The 19,824-nt window shown below is 45.2% G+C and overlaps 1 protein-coding gene across 1 annotated transcript in view; it reads right to left on the bottom strand.

The window, feature by feature from the left end:
- dcc (DCC netrin 1 receptor) overlaps positions 1-19,824 on the bottom strand; it is a 1,518,136-nt gene that overhangs the window by 856,857 nt on the left and 641,455 nt on the right. The window lies entirely within an intron of this gene.

Below are 19,824 nucleotides of genomic sequence, written 5' to 3'. Positions count from 1 at the left end.
ATCGTCGCTTAAACTCATTATTGCAGGATAGCCAATGAGGTAAAACCCTACTCCAGTAATGTCAACACCTTCAATAGAGGAGCAAAGAAAAAATGAGAGAAAAAAATAGTGACAGGTTGTTTTGACTGTACATCAAGACTGAATGATATACAAAGAGGCAGATGAGTTTCATGGTAATATGTGTTTTCAAGCCTCACTGATAAGAATTAATAGCACTGCGTCAATGCACTATTTTAATGCATGTTGCTAATTATCTCATTGACCCAGAACATCCTCCAAACCATGTTCGGCAAGCTTGAATGCTGTTCCTCTTCAGTCAGTTTCTACGAGCAATTAAATGAGGCATGTCACCATTTATCTGAAGTCACCCCATCAACCTCAGTAAAAGAAAACTGTACTTCTACCATGTGTGTGCTGTGAACCCAGAGGGAGCCATGTTACATGTTCAGAGCAGATGATCAGCCCATTTTCTACCATAATTTACATTGCAGGATCATTTCCATCAACATGGTCCTCAAAATGTCAGCGCTCCCTTAGATGTGGTATTCATAACATTTACATTGTGCGTGCATTGAATGTTATAGTCAATACTATATTGAATATAATATATATAATTTTAATATTGGATATATCAACTTGTATTTATATTGAATCTTTAATTAGGAAAACATTCCATTCTACTTTGCATGGTGGGCAGCAGCAGAAACAAACATTCAGAACTTTCGATCTCTGGACGAATGTACTGGAGATCGCCCTCCCCCTCCACCCCACACACAAACGGTGCGCAGGGAGACCCCTCGAAAGTCTCGACGCACTGATTATGAGGAAATTGTCTGGAATATTTGGACTTCTGACTGGAATTCCCCAGCATCTGTCACCCTCCGAAACGCAGTCAGAAGTCGGACACTTTGGATGGTTCTGACTCATTTAACAGAATAGTAACGCAGGAAACATTAGAAGGATTAAAATCTGTTCTGACCCCTGGGCAATGACACAACTGACTCCTCACTGGACCTCCCGTCCCCTCCCCCCAGCCCACTTACTCCCTCACTCCAACCACCCAGCTTCTCTCCAAAATAACCCTTCTGACCATCCAACGAACCGTCCTGTATGTCCCCCACCAACTGATTATCCCCAACCTCCTAACTGCCCCAACCACCCGACTCTCTGCCTCGATCGACCCCACCCCAATCACCAGTGGTTAGCACTGTTGCTTCACAGCGCCACGGTCCCAGGTTAGATTCCTGCTTGGGTCACTGTCTGTGGGGAGTCTGCATGTTGTCCCCATGTCTGCATGGGTTTCTTCCGGGTGCTCTGGTTTCCTCCCACAAGTCCCAAAAGACAAGCTTGTTAGGTGAATTGGACATTCGGAAATCTCCATCAGTGTACCCGAACAGGCGCCGGAATGTGGCAACATTTCACAGTAACTTCATTGCAGTGTTAATGTAAGCCTACTTGTGACAATAAGAAAGATTGATTAACCTGCCACCCTTTCCTCTCCTCACCCATGTACCTGCCACCCTATTCCCCTCAAACCATTGGAAAGTCTACCCCCTCACCCACTTATCACCTCCTCCATCCTTCACCCAACTATCACCGTACTCTCTCGCCACCTTCCTGCAACACTAAGCCTTCACCCACTCACCTTAGACACCTACCTACTTTCTTTCCCTAACTTCTGAAAGTGACTTTGGGATATTTAAACTCTGTACTTTCTAGACTATGGCAGTTGGAGCTGTAAAGAGAGTGAGTGAATTGTATGATGATTCTCTACCTGCGAGGACTACTGTACTGTGTGAGTTTGAAGGACCATCCATCAGACGAAGGGCCCAAAAAATCATCAGAAGGTAAGTCGGAACCTCTTGTCTGATCAGGGGCGAAATTCTCCAACCCCCAGCAGGGTCGGAGAATCGCCTGGGGGCGCCTAAAATCCCGCCCCCACCGTGGCAGAGATTCTCCGCCACCCGGGAAGTGGCAGGGGCAGGAATCTCGCCACTCCGATCGGAGAGGCCCCTGCGGCGATTCTCCGGCCCGGATGGGCCGAAGTCCCGCCGCTGGGAGGCCTCTCCCGGCGCCGAGGTTTAAACCACCTCTGGAACGGAGGGCTCAGCGGCGCGAGCAGGCCCCCGGGGTCCTGGGGGGGCGGGGGGCGATCGAACCCCGGGGGGTGCCCCCACGGTGGCCTGGCCCACGATCGGGGCCCCCCCCTCAGAGTCCGGGCCAGTGCCCTGGCTGCACTAGTTTCTTCCGCGGCCGCCACGGCCCACACCATGGCGGATGCGGAAGAGAACCCCACATCGCGCATGCACGGACCGGCGAAAGCCTTTCGGCCAGCCCCGCTGCTGGGGGCGCCGGTTTTTTGCGCCAGTCCTCTGGTGGCAACCGCTCCGGAGCGGGGCTGGCCCCCAAAAGGTGGGGAGAATTCCCCACCTTTGGGGAGGCACGACCCCTGAGTGGTTGGCGCCACTCCCCTACTCCGGGACCCTCCGTCACGCCGGGTATGGAAGAACGCACCCCAGGTCTGAAATAGGGATTCCAACCCAGATCAGACTTTCAGTTGTCTGGCTCTTTCGTGATCATTCCCTTATTTCACCTTTCTTTATTTTTTGCTTCATGGATGCTTTATGGACATGTATCTTTAAGTTAAGCAGTGGAGAGAATGAGAAAGTTAAAAAGTCGCAACAAAGTATATGGTGCTAGTTTTTGAAAAGCAGCACTCGGACTTTGTGGCACCCAAGAGATGTGGTGGGATTCAGTTCGATTGGTTGGCTGGTGGCCAATGAATTGGCCAAAAGGCCGTATTATGCCCGGTAACAGGTCTGATTGGGTACAACCAGAGTGGAATGATTTGCAGAGACCCAAGGAAAGCAGTTTTGAGTCCTGGATGCTCAAGGAAGAAGGAACTGTGAGTGCCTACTCTCCCTCTTTACTCTCTCTCTCTGCAGAAATGCTGTGAGCTGCTGTATTTCTGAACTTACAGAGAACCTGAATGAATGAATCTACAGTGAAAAACACAGGTCAGGATGGGCTGGAATTGACCACGCACTAGCCCAGGGAGGCGTAACGTAATTTGGTGGTTTGGGTCCATGATCTTTGGATAGGTAGACGTTTGGGTTACAGTATAAATTAAAAAAGAGAAACCAGGTTTGTAGCGATAAAACAGAATGGCTCTGGACACTGCTAACAGTTTTCTTCAGGTGAACGACCTGTCTTTGTTTTTATTTTAAAGAACTTCAAGCTAGTCGAATTGGCAGGTGAATTAAAAATAGAGGTGTCGGCTAAAGCTAGGAAAGTAGAGATAAATGAAGCGATTGCTCAGCATTTAAACTTGAAAGTATTACCAGAAGGACAGCCTAGGCCATGGCAACAATCAGTATAATTAGCTAACATCCAGTTACAAATGAAGCAATCAGAGATGCAGCAGAAAAAGAAAAAGAAAAAGAAATGGAAAAACGTCAAAAAGAAAAAGCTTTTCAAATGTAAATTGAAATGAGGAGGTCGGAATTAGAGACAGAGGAAAAAAGTATTAGAGAGACAGTTCCAGCTTCAGGCACTGGAAATTAAAAGGGAGCTGCCAGGAGCTGGAAGGGATCTTAATCCTAGAACGGAACCCAGTGGCATATTTGTTTCAATTTATACAGGCCCTCCCAAAATTTGAAGAGCAGGAGGTAGAAACATTCATTCATAGATTCATAGAATTTACAGTGGAGAAAGAGACCATTCGGTCCATCAAGTCTGCACTGGCCATTACAAAGAGCGCCCGACTCAAGCCCACATCTCTACTCTATCCCCGTAACCCAGTAACCCCCACTGAACCTTTTTGGACATTAAGGGCAATTTAGCATGGCCAATCCACCTAACCTGCACATCTTTGGACTGTAGGAGGAAACCGGAGCACCCGGAGAAACCCACGCAGACACGGGGAGAACGTGCAGACTCCGCACAGTGACCCAAGCCAGGAATCGAACCTGGAACCCTGGAGCTGTGAAGCAACTGTGCTAACCACTGTGCTACCGTGTTGCCCTTGGGCTTATGAGAAAAAAGCAACCCAAATGGAGTGGCCAAAAGAAAAGTGGACATTACCCGTGCAAAGTAAATTGACAAATGGGCACAGGAAGTTTATGCTTCGCTGTCAGAGGGGTTGCCTCAGAATTATGAAGAGGTAAAAAAGGCAATTCTGGGCACATATGAGTTAGTTCCATGGCACGTTGGCAAAATGTTTGGAATTTAATGAGACAGCCGGGACAGATGTGTGTCGATGTTAAAAGGGTTAAGCAGAACAATTCTAATAGGTGGGTACGAGCTTTGGGAGTTGCTACTACCCATGAGGCTCTGAGAGAGGTCATTCTCTTACAATAATTTAAGAATTCCCTATCTTCTATGATAAGAACCTAAGGAGTTGAAGACCAAAAGATAGGAAGTAGGAGAGTGAAAGGAAGGCAGTTAGCCAAGGTGAGGAATGGATAACTGGCACTGCTGTGAGATCGCCTCCTCAGACCAGTAAGGAAGGCACTGAGGCTGAAGGTGAGACTCAAAAGCCTAGGTGTTAACATAAGAACATAAGAACTAGGAGCAGGAGTAGGCCATCTGGCCCCTCAAGCCTGCTGCACCATTCAATGAGATCATGGCTGATCTTTTGTGGACACAGCTCCACTTTCCGGCCCGAACACCATAACCCTTAATCCCTATATTCTTCAAAAAAAACTATCTCTATTTACCTTAAAAACATTTAATGAAGGAGTCTCAACTGCTTCACTGGGCAAGGAATTCCATAGATTCACAACCCTTTGGGTGAAGAATTTCCTCCTAAACTCAGTCCTAAATCTACTTCCCCTTATTTTGAGGCTATGCCCCCTAGTTCTGCTTTCACCCACCAATGGAAACAACCTGCCCGCATCTATCCTATCTATTCCCTTCATAATTTTTTATGTTTCTATGAGATCCCCCCTCATCCTTCTAAATTCCAATGAGTACAGTCCCTGTCTACTCAACCTCTCCTCGTAATCCAACTCCTTCAACTCTGGGATTAACCTAGTGAATCTCCTCTGCACACCCTCCAGTGCCAGTATGTCCTTTCTCAAGTTAGGAGACCAAAACTGAACACAATACTCCAGGTGTGGCCGCACTAACACCTTATACAATGGCAGCACAACCTCCCAAGTCTTAAACTCCATCCCTCTAGCAATGAAGGACAAAATTCCATTCGCCTTCTTAATCACCTGTTGCACCTCTAAACCAACTTTCTGTGACTCATGCACTAGCACACCCAGGTCTCTCTGCACAGCAGCATGCGCTAATATTTTATCATTTAAATAATAATCCTTTTTGCTGTTATTCCTACCAAAATGGATAACCTCACATTTGTCAACATTGTATTCCATCTGCCAGACCCTAGCCCATTCACTTAACCTATCCAAATCCCTCTGCAGACATCCAGTATCCTCTGCACTTTTCGCTTTACCACTCATCTTAGTGTCTTCGGCAAACTTGGACACATTGCCCTTGGTGCCCAACTACAAATCATCTGTTTAAATTGTGAACAATTGTGGGCCCAACACGGATCCCTGAGGGACACCACTAGCTACTGATTGCCAACCAGAGAAACACCCATTAATCCCCACTCTTTGCTTTCTATTAATTAACCAATCCTCTATCCATGCTCCTACTTTACCCTTAATGCCATGCATCTTTATCTTAGAACATAGAACATAGAACACTACAGCGCAGTATGGGCCCTTCGGCCCTCGATGTTGCGCCGACCAGTGAAACCATCTGAAGCCTATCTGACCTACACTATTCCATTTTCATCCATATGTCTATCCAGTGACCACTTAAATGCCCTTAAAGTTGGCGAGTCTACTACTGTTCCAGGCAGGGCGTTCCACACCCCAACTACTCTCTGAGTAAAGAAACTGCCTCTGATATCTGTCCTATATCTATCACCCCTCAATTTAAAGCTATGTCCCCTCGTGTTGGTCATCACCATCCGAGGAAAAAGACTCTCACTGTCCACCCTATCTAACCCTCTGACTATCTTATATGTCTATATTAAGTCACCTCTCAGCCTTCTCCTCTCTAACGAAAACAACCTCAATTCCCTGAGCCTTTCCTCGTAAGACCTTCCCTCCATACCAGGCAACATCCTAGTAAATCTCCTCTGAACCCTTTCCAAAGCTTCCACATCCTTCCTATAATGTAGTGACCAGAACTGCACGCAGTACTCCAGGTGCGGCCGCACCAGAGTTATGTACAGCTGCAGCATGACCTTGTGGTTCCGAAACTCAATCCCCGTGCTTATAAAGGCTAGCACACCATATGCCTTCTTAACAGCCCTATTAACCTGGGTGGCAACTTTCAGGGATTTATGTACCTGGATGCCGAGATCTCTCTGTTCATCTACACTACCAAGAATCTTGCCATTAGCCCAGTACTCTGCATTCCTGTTACTCCTTCCAAAGTGAACCACCTCACACTTTTCCACATTAAACTCCATCTGCCACCTCTCAGCCCAGCTCTGCAGCTTATCTATGTCCCTCTGTATCGTATAACATCCTTCAGCACTATCCACAAGTCCACCGACCTTCGTGTCATCTGCAAATTTACTAACCCATCCTTCTACACCCTCTTCCAGGTCATTTATAAAAATGACAAACAGCAGTGGCCCCAAAACAGATCCTTGCGGTACACCACTAGTAACTGAACTATAATCTTATGCAGCAACCTTTTGAGTGGCACCTTGTCAAAGGCTTTCTGGAAATCCAGATATACCACATCCATTGGCTCCCCATTATCTACTGCACTGGAAATGTCCTCAAAAAATTCCACTAAATTAGTTAGGCACGACCTGCCCTTTATGAACCCATGCTGCGTCTGCCCAATGGGACAATTTCTATCCAGATGCCTCGCTATTTCCTCCTTGATGATAGATTCCAGCATCTTCCCTACTACTGAAGTTAAGCTCACTGGCCTATAATTACCCGCTCTCTGATTACCTCCTTTTTTAAACAGTGGTGTCACGTTTGCTAATTTCCAATCCACCGGGACCACCCCAGAGTCTAGTGAATTTTGGTAAATTATCACTAGTGCATTTGCAATTTCCCTAGCCATCACTTTTAGCACTCTGTGATGCATTCCATCAGGGCCAGGAGACTTGTCTACCTTTAGCCCCATTAGCTTGCCCATCACTACCTCCTTAGTGATAACAATCCTCTCAAGGTCCTCACCTGTCATAGCCTCATTTATACCAGTCACTGGCATGTTATTTGTGTCCTCCACTGTGAAGACCGACCCAAAAAACCTGTTCAGTTCCTCAGCCATTTCCTCATCTCCCATTATTAAAACCCCCTTCTCATCCTCTAAAGGACCAATATTTACCTTAGCCACTCTTTTTTGTTTTATATAATTGTAGAAACTTTTACTGTCTGTTTTTATATTCTGAGCAACTTTACTCTCATAATCTATCTTACTCTTCTTTATAGCTTTTTTAGTAGCTTTCTGTTGCCCCCTAAAGATTTCCCAGTCCTCTAGTCTCCCACCAATCATTGCCACTTTGTATGCTTTTTCCTTCAATTTGATACTCTCCCTTATTTCCTGAGATATCGATGGTCGATTTTCCCTCTTTCTACCGTCCTTCCTTTTTGTTGGTATAAACCTTTGCTGAGCACTGTGAAAAATCGCTTGGAAGGTTCTCCACTGTTGCTCAACTGTTCCAGTCTACCTTAGCTAGTTCTCCTCTCATCCCATTGTAATCTCCTTTGTTTAAGCACAAAATACTAGTATTTGATGTTACCTTCTCATCCTCCATCTGTATTTTAACTTCCACCATATTGTGGAATAGGTGGGAGATATACAGGGTGTTTGTCTAAGTGGAGGAATGCTCCATTTTCCTCAACTGATGTGGCCAAACCCATAACTATTTTAAGGGACACAGGTGCTATTCAAACTCTCTTACTGGAGAAGGATTTGGTTTTCCCTCCAGAGAGTTCAATGTTAGTTAAGGGGATAAGTGGATATTATATCCCGGTTCTATTGTATAAAGTATAATTGAAGTGCGATTTAGTGTTAGGTCCAGTAGTTGTCGGAGTGATTAAGGAATTCCCAGTGGATGGAGTAGACTTGCTTTTGGGGAATGATTTGGCAGGAGTGAAGGTTATAGCTTCAGCCATAATTACAGAGTCCTAGGGAAGTACTACGGATAGCGCATAAGATACTAATGGCAGGACAGGTGGGAATTAGGAAAATTCATTGGGCATTAAATAACTCAAAGAAAGAAATCTTGAAATACATTGATCACATATCAAATGACAATGGTAGTGAATTTGATTCCGCTGATACTAATGAAATTATTTCTCCGAGAATGATTCCTCACAGGTTTGTCAAAGATAAAATCTGGTAGAAAAACAGATTCTGAGAACTCCAAGGTGACCCTAAGAAAGAGGAGTCTGAATCTAATGGTAATAACAGTGATGTAGATTCAGATGAGAGTTCAGAATCCGATTTGGGTTCTGATTATGAAGAAATGATAAACGACTGCTACCAAATAGACTTGTCACTAACTGATCTTGAACAGATGGCAAGTATTTCTTTCAAAGCTAGGAAAGAAAACAGCAAATAAGAAGAAAGTGAATCAGACTTTTATAAAGTAATTTATTACAGCCACTTGCAGTAAACCCATTGCCATTCACTGCAGGTACAAATATTTCCCAGAGCATGCCTGTTTTAAAGGAAAATATACAGAGTCGCATGGCATCAGCTATTCAGGATGAGGACAGCAATGACTGTGAAATGACACCAAGCAAACAGCTGATTAACCCACATCCTTTTAAAGGCCCCCAGTGCCTCTTCAAGGTAAAGGAAGTGAATGGCAAAGGATATGAAAGGAGATGAAATAATTAGCAATCAGTTCCTTTTGAAAAATAAAAGGAAGGTAGATGAAGAGCCATGGAGTGATTCTGCAACCACACCTGTTGATACTGAAGGTAACCATTTGAAGGATAAGAGAGAATGTGAAGCTGGAGAGGTTGAATAATTTGTATTGATTAAAAATGAAACAGATATTTCCCTCTTTGGCAACACCTCTAGAACATCGGAACAAAGGTCATGAACAGAATGAATCTCATACAGAAGCTGGCAGGTACCACCTGCGGCAGAAGAGCCAACACACTACACACTGCTTCACTCGCTCTGGCCTACCCAAAAGCAGAATACTGCTGCTCAATCTGGTTCAGGAGCCACCACCTCCAGGAGGCCATGGGGACGATTTCTGGGACGTTGGGACAAACACAGCTCGAGTGGTTTCCTGTGCCAGTAGATAGTGAACCTTCTTATGTCTACAGGAAAGTCATCCTCCACAAAGACTGCTGACAGCTAATGATGCACTCACAGGATCTCAAAAGCAAACCAATATATTCATCTGATTTCCCACAGTCCTTACTGGAACTCCACACACTATAAACTGATGACAACCCCAACTCCTTTTTTGTCTCATCATAATCTCTATCTCAATCATCATCCAAGAAGCCATGTTTTCGGCTTCCTTACCTTTCGCCCTTGTTGGAATGTATCTACCTGCTAATAATAATAATAATCTTTATTATTACCTGAAGCCTTTCTTCCTTAAATATCACCCAATATTCTATTGCCGTTTCTTTCCTGTCAGTGATTTCTAAAGTAATTTAATAGTTGTAAGGAGCTTTGTGATGCCCTGATGATCTAATAAGATGGCATAGAAATACAAGCTATTGCATTCAGAAATAATCCCAAATGTAGCTGTATTCCTCTCAGCTGTCAACAATGTATCATTTTATTTTGCTAAAGAACTTTAATAACCAGGAGTTTGTACTGGCTGAGAAGACAATGTAAATTGAGGTAATGGAGCTCAGTACAAGTGGCAATATTGTGCAGCATTAACTGCAACAAAGCCATTATCCAAAGGTACTTATGAATGTTCTTACAAGTCCACTAGAATGTATATGAAGTACATTTAATTGGTCTGTACTGCAGAGAAACCATGACAGTGATTATATATTAAAGCTGATATAACCAGTTATGTGTAGTCTCTGACAGACATTCCAAAAGAAACAAACGTTACTGAAGAGCATTTTATTAAGTGCTTCATTTTACATATACAACACTGAAACATACTCAACTATTCCATCTTGATGTTTATACACCACACAAGGCTCCTTCTGCCCTACTTCATAACTGTATCACAATATCCTACTGTTCCATTCTCCCTCAAGTACTCATATGGCTTTTACAAAACACAGCTATGCTACTGACGCCAACTGGTCCTCGTGGTAACGAATTTCACATTCTAACTACTCTCTGGCCAAAGAAATTTCTCCTGAATTTCTCATTGGATCAATTGCGACGATACTATATTTATGGCCCCGACCATTTTTGGTGCACATAAATTGATGGAAGAGACAGAAATTCCTAGAACTCATTATCAGGAAGACTAATCACCCAAGCCATTAACTCTAACTTCGGGGCCGGTTTAGCTCCGTTGGCTGGACAGCTGGTTCATGATGCAGAGTGAGACCAACACCGCGGGTTCAATTCCTGTACCAGCTGAGGTTATTCATGAAGGCCCCGCCTTCTCAACCTTGCCCCTTGCTTGAGGTGTAGTCATCCACAGGTCAAATCACCACCAGTCAGCGCCCCCCCCCCCCCCCCCCCCCCCCCGCCGCCCCCCTCAAAGGGGAAAGCAGCCTATGGTCATCTGGGACTATGGCAACTTCACTTGTTAGCTGCTTACTTAGGGTGGACTTGAAATACATAACCGCAGACTTTTGTTTCATTCCGAGCCAAGCTTCAAATTGCATATCTGATCTGCTGGCAAGGGAAACCGCTTCCAACTTTGCAACAGTCCTCGCCTCTGTTCCCACCTGCCAGCACGGCCATCAAAGCTCCAATTCATGAATTCATCATCTGTAGCTTCAGTTTCTCCAACACTCTTCCTGCCAGCACCTCAACCTCCAGGAATTCCACTACCCATATCGTGTCCTGTACTAAGCCGTGGCCGTTCATCACCCCCAATCTTGCTGTCTTCTTCTAGTGATTAAGCCCCCCCCCCCCCCAGCAAGTGAAAATAAAAATCCTTATCCTCAAATTCCTTCATGGTCTTACTTAACTTTAGTGACTGAAGCCCAGATACATTCTCAATATTTTTGTTTCAAATAACTTACTTAAAATATACGAATTTGATACAGTAAATGTAATTAGGTCTATTGCCATGCATGTAAGATAAATGCCAACACAGGGGGTGTGGGCCAAATGGCCTGTTAATGTTTTGTAACTGCGTTTTGTACTTCCAAATAACCCCCCATGTCCCCAGTTTTGGCTGTCAAAGATTGGATCGATAAGGTCTTCCACTGTTCCTAAACTTTCAAATGGGGTTTATTCTCAAATTGCTTATGTTACACTCTGAAGTATTTAAAGCAACACTTTCAATGAGTTGTGATCATAAATCATTTAAAGAAATAATAAATTGCCTTCATTCAGACCACTTAATAAGATTACTGTCGGGTCTAACTGGTCTTTGGGCATGATGCATGTCACTCTATCAAATTAGAATTACAAAACCCATGCCCCGCATACATAGACTGAATGGCAAAAATGCAAATTATTTATTAAAATCACCCAGTATATACATCATTTCTAAATGCATTGAAAATTATTATTATCGCAATGGCAAAATCCAAATAAAATTGTTGATATTTAACTATTGTACTCGTTCTGTCTGCAGGCGACTGTGCGGTGGAACTGTTCAATGTTAAATGTCACATAATATTAACTGCTAAATCAACAGTAGTTTTAGAAGAAATTCAGAATTAGCTTCCCCAAGAATGGGTTGATCTGCATGCAGTGTCTGGTTCTGACCACAGGGTGTCACTGTGGCGCAGCCTCTTTGTCACTAACATACATATCTCTACCTTGGTACACTGCATTCAACCTAAAACCCCTGTTTTGAATTAACCATCTTAGAACCTCCTTTCAACATGAATGGTCTCCCCTCCAACATGGCCCTGTGACCTTTTGGAATTACAATCTCTAGAATCATCACCAGATGAACCCCAGACCTCCGTGATCCCATCCATGAGCAGTTACTTGCATCCACATCCATGGACCCAGGCCTCAGCATCACTGTCCAATCTCTATCAACCCTTGGTTGTTTGCAAGGCAACACTGTTGTGTAAGTTCTGTCGTTATAGTGCTCTTCACCCTTCAAATCAATATCTCTATCCATCTACTGTAAACTGTAACCAATCAATCCACCATCCCACTGAGCAACACCTTGACGCCCCCTCCTCACATCTGCCATGGCTCTCCTCTCATTAAATTTCAGCAATTTCCCTTTTCCTCAACCCCTCAAAGCACCTACCATCCCAGTCCTCACCCTTCACCCAACAATTGAACTGCTCTCAATTATTCTGGCAGCTTTGACCATTGTCTCCATTCTATCACCTCATAGTCAACAAGAATCATTATTTCATATTATTCATCCCTTTCCCAAACAACCTACCCACTCCCCCCACCAACCCTGTCATCTTCATTCCCCACACGTCTCCTGCACCACCACCCTCCCTTTACTGAGCACCACTCTAGCCAAGGCTCCCCTCCCATTCAGCATCTGTTTGGTATTTCATATCCCATCCTCACCTCCCCCACAGATAAGCATCTTTTTAAAGCCATTATACCCTTCACACTGAGCTGGGCAATGAACACAAGAACATTAGAATTAGGGGCAGGAGTTGGCCATATGGCCCCTCGAGCCTGTTCTGCCATTCAATGAGATTTTGGTTGATCTGATTGTGGTCTCAACTCCACTTTTCTATTTCCCACCACGCCCACCCCTGTCCGCCCCACCTCCATAACCTTTGATCCCTTTGCTGATCAAAAATCTGTCTAATTCAGCATTGAATATGTGACCCAGGGGCGACACGGTGGCACAATGGCTAGCACTGCTGCCTACGGCGCTGAGGACCCAGACTTGAATCCCAACCCCGGGTCACTGTCCGTGTGGAGTTTGCACATTCTCCTCATGTCTGCGTGGGTTTCACCCCCACAACCTAAAAATGTGCAGGTTAGGTGGATTGGCCACACTAAATTGCCCCTTAATTGGAAAATAAAAAATTGGGTGCTCTAAATTTAAGGGAAAAAAAGAATATATGACCCAGATACAGGCTTCCCGTTCCCCCACATGAACCCTCACAACTTCCCTCAGGTAGGAAATTGCTGCTGATCCATATCTTTTTATTAAACAGTAAAAAATATATACAAGCCAAACGGTACAAACACTCATTTTGTGTTGGAGAAACAGGATATCTGCTCCTCAGTACCAATGTACGGGGAGGGGGGGGGGGGGGGGGGGGGGGGGGGTGGGGGGGGGATACTCTGATTATTAAAACAGTTCACAACACGTTTCTCCAAAAAACAAATGGTACAAGCAGTAAAATTTGCGCTGGAGAGACCAGATACCCTCTGTACCGACAGAAGGGAAAGGAAGGGGGGTGGTGGGGAGAAAGGGGAAAGGAGGATGGTGGGGAGAGAGGGAGTCGGGGTGTTGGTGAAGGGGAGGCCCAATAGGGCACTGCCTGAACTATCTACAGAGGCAGAAAAACAAAAGAACCTTCAATTATGATGTGCCAGATTCTGGGAGTTCCCCAGAGGGGGTGAGGTGTGACATAGTGTCAGGCACAAGTGAGACCCACACTCCGCTGCGAAGCGTCTCGTGAACCCTGTGCACACTGGGCGGCTGACAGCTTTCGTACAGTCGCTCTCCGGGCCTGAATCCTCCACCATACTGAGTGCGGTGGGCGACACGGGCCCACCAACCGACTCAGGGGCTGCCCTGATCCCACCACCAGGATCATCGACAGGCGGGATCTCCTCAGGCTCCTCCCGGGCTCTGTGCCAGCAGGAGGTGGTGGTGCCGATGCCTGCTCCGCCCCCACCACCTGGTCATCGGAAGGCCCCGAAAATAACTCCGGAAACAGGTCCGGGATGGTGGCCGAGGTGCCCAAAGACAACGGTTGGGACAGAGGGTCTTCCAAACCATAACCCGCGAAGAACCTAAGAAGCAGGGGGTTGTTGCTGATCCATTGCTAACTCATCATTAAAAAGTGGAATTAAATCTTAGCCCACAGTATTGTCCTTCCCTCCCCACTCAACAGGGAAATTATAACCTAATCAATCTTGACTTGAATGTTGTATTTGATTTTGCTTCCTCAAGTGCAATACAATGGGAGGTTAATTGGGAATAATTGGTATTAAAAGAAAAATTCCCCTCCATCACCAACTATTTGATTGCCCAGCAATAAATGCTGCTCCTCAGACCAAATGTTTAAAAGACTCAAGTATGGGGAATTACCATTCATTAATTCAGAAGCAGCTGTTGAATGTTGAATGTTTACAAGCTTATTTTCTCATTTGTGACACATTTTGTACTATTAAGCCTCTGCTAGTTTACATTGAATGACATAATTCAGAACACCAGCAGCAATTCTGGGACACCAGCACATGTGCAGTCATTGAAAGGAATGTGAATATGTCTGAGGTTCTACCTCAGACTTGCCTTGATACTGGGGTTGGCTTGTAAAAGCCAGCAAGATATGAAATGGGGGGGCAGCGGGATTGCGTTAGAAGCAAAGTGACAACTGTCTTTGATATGTTTTACAATTAAAGTCCCAAAAATAACGAAGGTTTACATTACCAAACCTTCCTTACATTTCAGTAATGTCCCAACAGGTTTCACCAGCAAAGAGGTGGTTGGAGGTAATTAGCATCACAACCTTCCAAGACCACATAACAGAGGAAATCCTTTGGAAACAAAGCATCTGAGGGTCACTCTCCATAGGATCCCTACACTGCAGAAGGAAGCCATTCGGCCCATCGGGTTTGCACCAACCCTCTGAAAGAGCATTTTACTTAGGTCCATACCCCCACCCGCCCTATCCACGGAATCCCATGTGTTGGCCAATCTACCTAACTTGCAGATCTTTAGACCGTGGGAGGAAACCGGAGCACCCGGAGGAAACCCACGCAGACACGGGGAGAAAATGCAAACTCCAGACAGTCAGCCAAGGCCGGAATCCAACCCAGGTCCCTGGCACTGTGAGGCAGCAGTGCTAAGTACAGTGCCACCTCTCATTCTGCCCTTATTGCTGCATTCAAAAGCTACACAGAGAGCGATGCATCCTTACTGTTCCACAAAAAAAAAACAAGATACCAACAGAAACACATTGGATGCACTGGAAGTACCCTTTCCACTTCCCTAATAAAAATAGCAATAACAACAACTGGCAACTATGTAGTAAAACATGCTTCATGAGAATGTTGTCAAATATATTCAACTCAGGTTGGATATTGAACAGGTAGACGAGGGTAGAGCAGTTGATGTGGTGTATATGGATTTCAGTAAAGCGTTTGATAAGGTTCCCCACGGTCGGCTATTGCAGAAAATACGGAGGCTGGGGATTGAGGGTGATTTAGAGATGTGGATCAGAAATTGGCTAGTTGAAAGAAGACAGAGAGTGGTAGTTGATGGGAAATGTTCAGAATGGAGTGCAGTTACGAGTGGCGTACCACAAGGATCTGTTCTGGGGCCGTTGCTGTTTGTCATTTTTATAAATGACCTAGAGGAGGGCGCAGAAGGATGGGTGAGTAAATTTGCAGACGACACTAAAGTCGGTGGAGTTGTAGACAGTGCGGAAGGATGTTGCAGGTTACAGAGGGACATAGATAAGCTGCAGAGCTGGGCTGAGAGGTGGCAAATGGAGTTTAATGTGGAGAAGTGTGAGGTGATTCACTTTGGAAAGAATAACAGGAATGCGGAATATTTGGCTAATGGTAAAATTCTTGGTAGTGTGGATGAGCAGAGGGATCTCGGTGTCCATGTACATAGATCCCTGAAAGTTGCCACCCAGGTTGATAGGGTTGTGAAGAAGGCCTATGGTGTGTTGGCCTTTATTGGTAGAGGGATTGAGTTCCGGAGCCATGAGGTCATGATGCAGCTGTACCAAACTCTGGTACGGCCGCATTTGGAGTATTGCGTACAGTTCTGGTCACCTCATTATAGGAAGGACGTGGAAGCTTTGGAACGGGTGCAGAGGAGATTTACCAGGATGTTGCCTGGTATGGAGGGAAAATCTTATGAGGAAAGGCTGATGGACTTGAGGTTGTTTTCGTTAGAGAGAAGAAGGTTAAGAGGTGACTTAATAGAGGCATACAAAATGATCAGAGGGTTAGATAGGGTGGACAGCGAGAGCCTTCTCCCGCGGATGGAGGTGGCTAGCACGAGGGGACATAGCCTTAAATTGAGGGGTAATAGATATAGGACAGAGGTCAGAGGTGGGTTTTTTACGCAAAGAGTGGTGAGGCCGTGGAATGCCCTACCTGCAACAGTAGTGAACTCGCCAACATTGAGGGCATTTAAAAATTTATTGGACAAGCATATGGATGATAAGGGCATAGTGTAGGTTAGATGGCCTTTAGTTTTTTTTTTCCATGTCGGTGCAACATCGAGGGCCGAAGGGCCTGTACTGCGCTGTATCGTTCTATGTTCTATGTTCTATGTTCAGGTAACTCAGGTAAACCAAAAGCTTGCTCAAAGAACCAAGTTTTATGGTGGAGAGCGAGAGAGAGGGAAGTTCAGTGAGAGCGTCGCAAAGCTTCTACAAGTTTTAACACACGCGCACCACATTTTCATTAATTCCAGAGCGAACACAACCATAATGTGCAACAAAATGCTATTCCAGCAGAGACTTTCCTGACTAAGAGGTCAGATCTCATCATGGTTTGGGAGCTGGAGTTTTTGATTGGATTGGATGAGGTGTAGACTTAGGTGGTGAAACAGTTATGATGTAATGTCGGTGTGATGGGTTATTGTGTGTGAGGAGATAGCAGGATGGGAATTCAATACTGGAGGTATGTGGATGAATCACTATTCTGAAATTTTTCTTTTCCACCCTTTGGGGTCATAATAATGCAGAACTTTCCCCTGAGCATCCGACAGACTGGATTTTCAGATAGCCGGTAGAAGGAGTTGGGCTTGTTGAACAATTTTTTCAACCTCATTCCTTGGTTTCTTATGATGTAACTGAACTGTTGTACTCTGTACTCCAGGTCAGTAAAGTGTCACCCACAATATTTTTGAAAATTGATAATTTCATTACCGTAAGTGCTTCTGAAAAGCATTAATGTAAAGTGAGCATTTGGGAACATTACAGCAACTGGTATTTTCAACATTTTAATTAAAGGATCACATAAAATATGCTAATATAATAAGACCAATGCATTTGCAGGCGAGCAGCTCTTCAGGTTATGACGTGCTCAAATTCATTTAGCATCAGGGCTTCACTGAATCCGGAGAGAGGTCTTGCAGAAAAATCCCAGTGTAGAAATTGGACGCAGTCGGAATCAATCCCCTCCACCTAAAAGTGCCGGCTGACAACTGACAGCCAATGCCTCACAGTGCCCACCCAAAACCAGGCATGAGGCTTGTTCGATATGCTAATCAGAGATCCAGCGTCCATTCCCGCTGTCAAATCCGCACATATCCTGCTTGGTTCCCCCCCCCCCCCCCCCCCCCCCCCCCCCCCCCCAAAGTCTAACTGAAGGCCCTTAAAGGAGCTTCATTATTGGAAGCCACCAAAGAACAGGTAAGTTTCTACTTACATTAATGTACAATGGGGATGAGCAGTTTGTTTGGTTCGGCAGTAATTGTCTTACCCCAGCCCTCAGGACTTACTGCGTGACCTGTCTGGCAAGCTCCACAGGGATGCTTGATTAGCAAATCTCCGGTTTTAAGGAATTGAGGCATAAGGCTCCACCTTTGTGTACACATTCCGGACTTGGTGACCAGACTGCTTGCTAGGAAGCAGCTTCTGTTTTCCGTGTACTGGCAATGGTTAACACCCATTTGCTCTCTTTTGGTAAAACTATTCTTCCTTCATACTGATTCCCATGTGCCATATTTTGAAAGACTTCTTAAATTTTTAAATTTAGCGTGTTTTGGCAACAGATGAATTGGTTTCACTTTAATTCCATTATGAGATGAAAGTGAACTATTTCACGAAGTGCCCTCATCTCGCATTCTGCACTTAATCCATTTTTCACGTAATTACCTCTCTGCCATTGGTTTTCATCATGAATAAGTGTGCCTCTCAGCTCTTCTGCTCTGACTGTGCAATCCAGGATGTTAAATTAAATATAAGTTGCTGGGTAGTCTTAGCTATCTTGAGAAGATTTTGCAAGATTATGCAAGAGCTATGCAAATGAGGTAAAATATTTGATCTTTCAGATCATAGAATCATAGAATCCCTACAGTGCAAGGCGGCCTTTCGGCCCGAGTCTGTACCGAACCTCTGAAAGAGCACCCGACCTAGGCACACGCCCCCACCATAACCCAGTAACCCACCTAACCTTTTGGACACAAAGGGGCAATTTAGCATGGCCAATCCACCTAACCTGCATGCCCTTGGACTGTTGGGAGGAAACTGGAGCATCCGGAGAAAACCCACGCAGACAAGGGGAAAATGTGCAAACTCCACACAGTCAAACGAGGCCAGAATTGAACCCGGGTTCCTAACCACTGCACCACCCATGATGTATCCTTTTCATGGATATGGAAGGGTAACATAATGGCAATAATCTCCAGCTTCCCATATTGTCTATAAACTGAAAATACCCCATTAGGGGGGTGGTATGATGCCTTTACTTTCTCCAAATGATAGAGCATAAACAGTAATAAATTTACAAAAGGGCATAGAGAAGCATGAAGTCATAGAAGACATCCAATCCATTTATCTTCCCACCTCCGAGATTAACTAATCAGAATCGATGCATGAAATCCACTTTGTCTCCTGTGGAATGCGGCAACAAAGGTTTGGCTTGGCATCATACCAAAAGGTTAAGGTACTGTCCACTTCCTTTCCATATCCCCGCCTGCCATCAAATCTTTTTGAGAGTACAGATCTGTCATTCCCTTGTGCCATACCCCCAGTGCCCCAGTGTATTCCACCTCCACCATTGACCAGTGCCAAAAAACAATTGCATGTCCATATCGATGGCCAGAGACTACCCCAACCTGACATTCATTTGAAGAAAACGTTAGCAATGGTGAAAACCAGAAACAACCTACCGACCAAACTTTCTGGATCTACGTGTTTGGGGGGGGGGGGGGGGGGCCTGCTGCCACGACACGGCATTTGCCCTGTTTTACTCCATTGGAGAGCACTGTGCACCTATCTGCCAAAGGTTATCAGATACATCTAGTTGACACTCAATTGAATGCAATGATGCGCATCATAACTGGAACTCTCCACTCAACAGCCCTCCCCGGCTCTCTCAAACAGGTCTGCAGACTGGCAAAAACACGCAAGCTGGGTGAAGCCATCCGTGCTGCATCTCACTGTAGCCACTCCATGATGTCATATTCAACCCGCCTACTGCTCACCATCTCAGCACCCCATATGGATCACCCTTCCTGAGCAAGATCTACCAGCAGACATACTTTGGATCACCATCTCCATCCCATCAAAAGCAGCTGGACAAGAAATGTCTACAATGCCTGGATCCCGTTGGGCAGGCATTTAGATTCTTCCTGCATTTAGTTTTTGCTGTGGATTTTGGTGCCACTGTGTCAGTTTATGAGTTGGAGAAGGAGCAGAACTTATTGTAAACAAAGGGCTGGATTCTTCCGCCCCACCCGCCACAATATCGCCACGGGTGGGAGGTTGACCATGTAAAGTCCATTGACTGTTGGGCAGCTCGGTAGCACAAGTGGATAGCACTGTGGCTTCACAGCGCCAGGATCCCAGG

This window comes from Scyliorhinus canicula, chromosome 3 (assembly GCF_902713615.1).
Source record: "Scyliorhinus canicula chromosome 3, sScyCan1.1, whole genome shotgun sequence".
NCBI lineage: Eukaryota > Metazoa > Chordata > Chondrichthyes > Carcharhiniformes > Scyliorhinidae > Scyliorhinus > Scyliorhinus canicula.
Note: the sequence above shows the minus strand (reverse complement) of the source record. Positions and strands in the feature narration are given on the sequence as shown.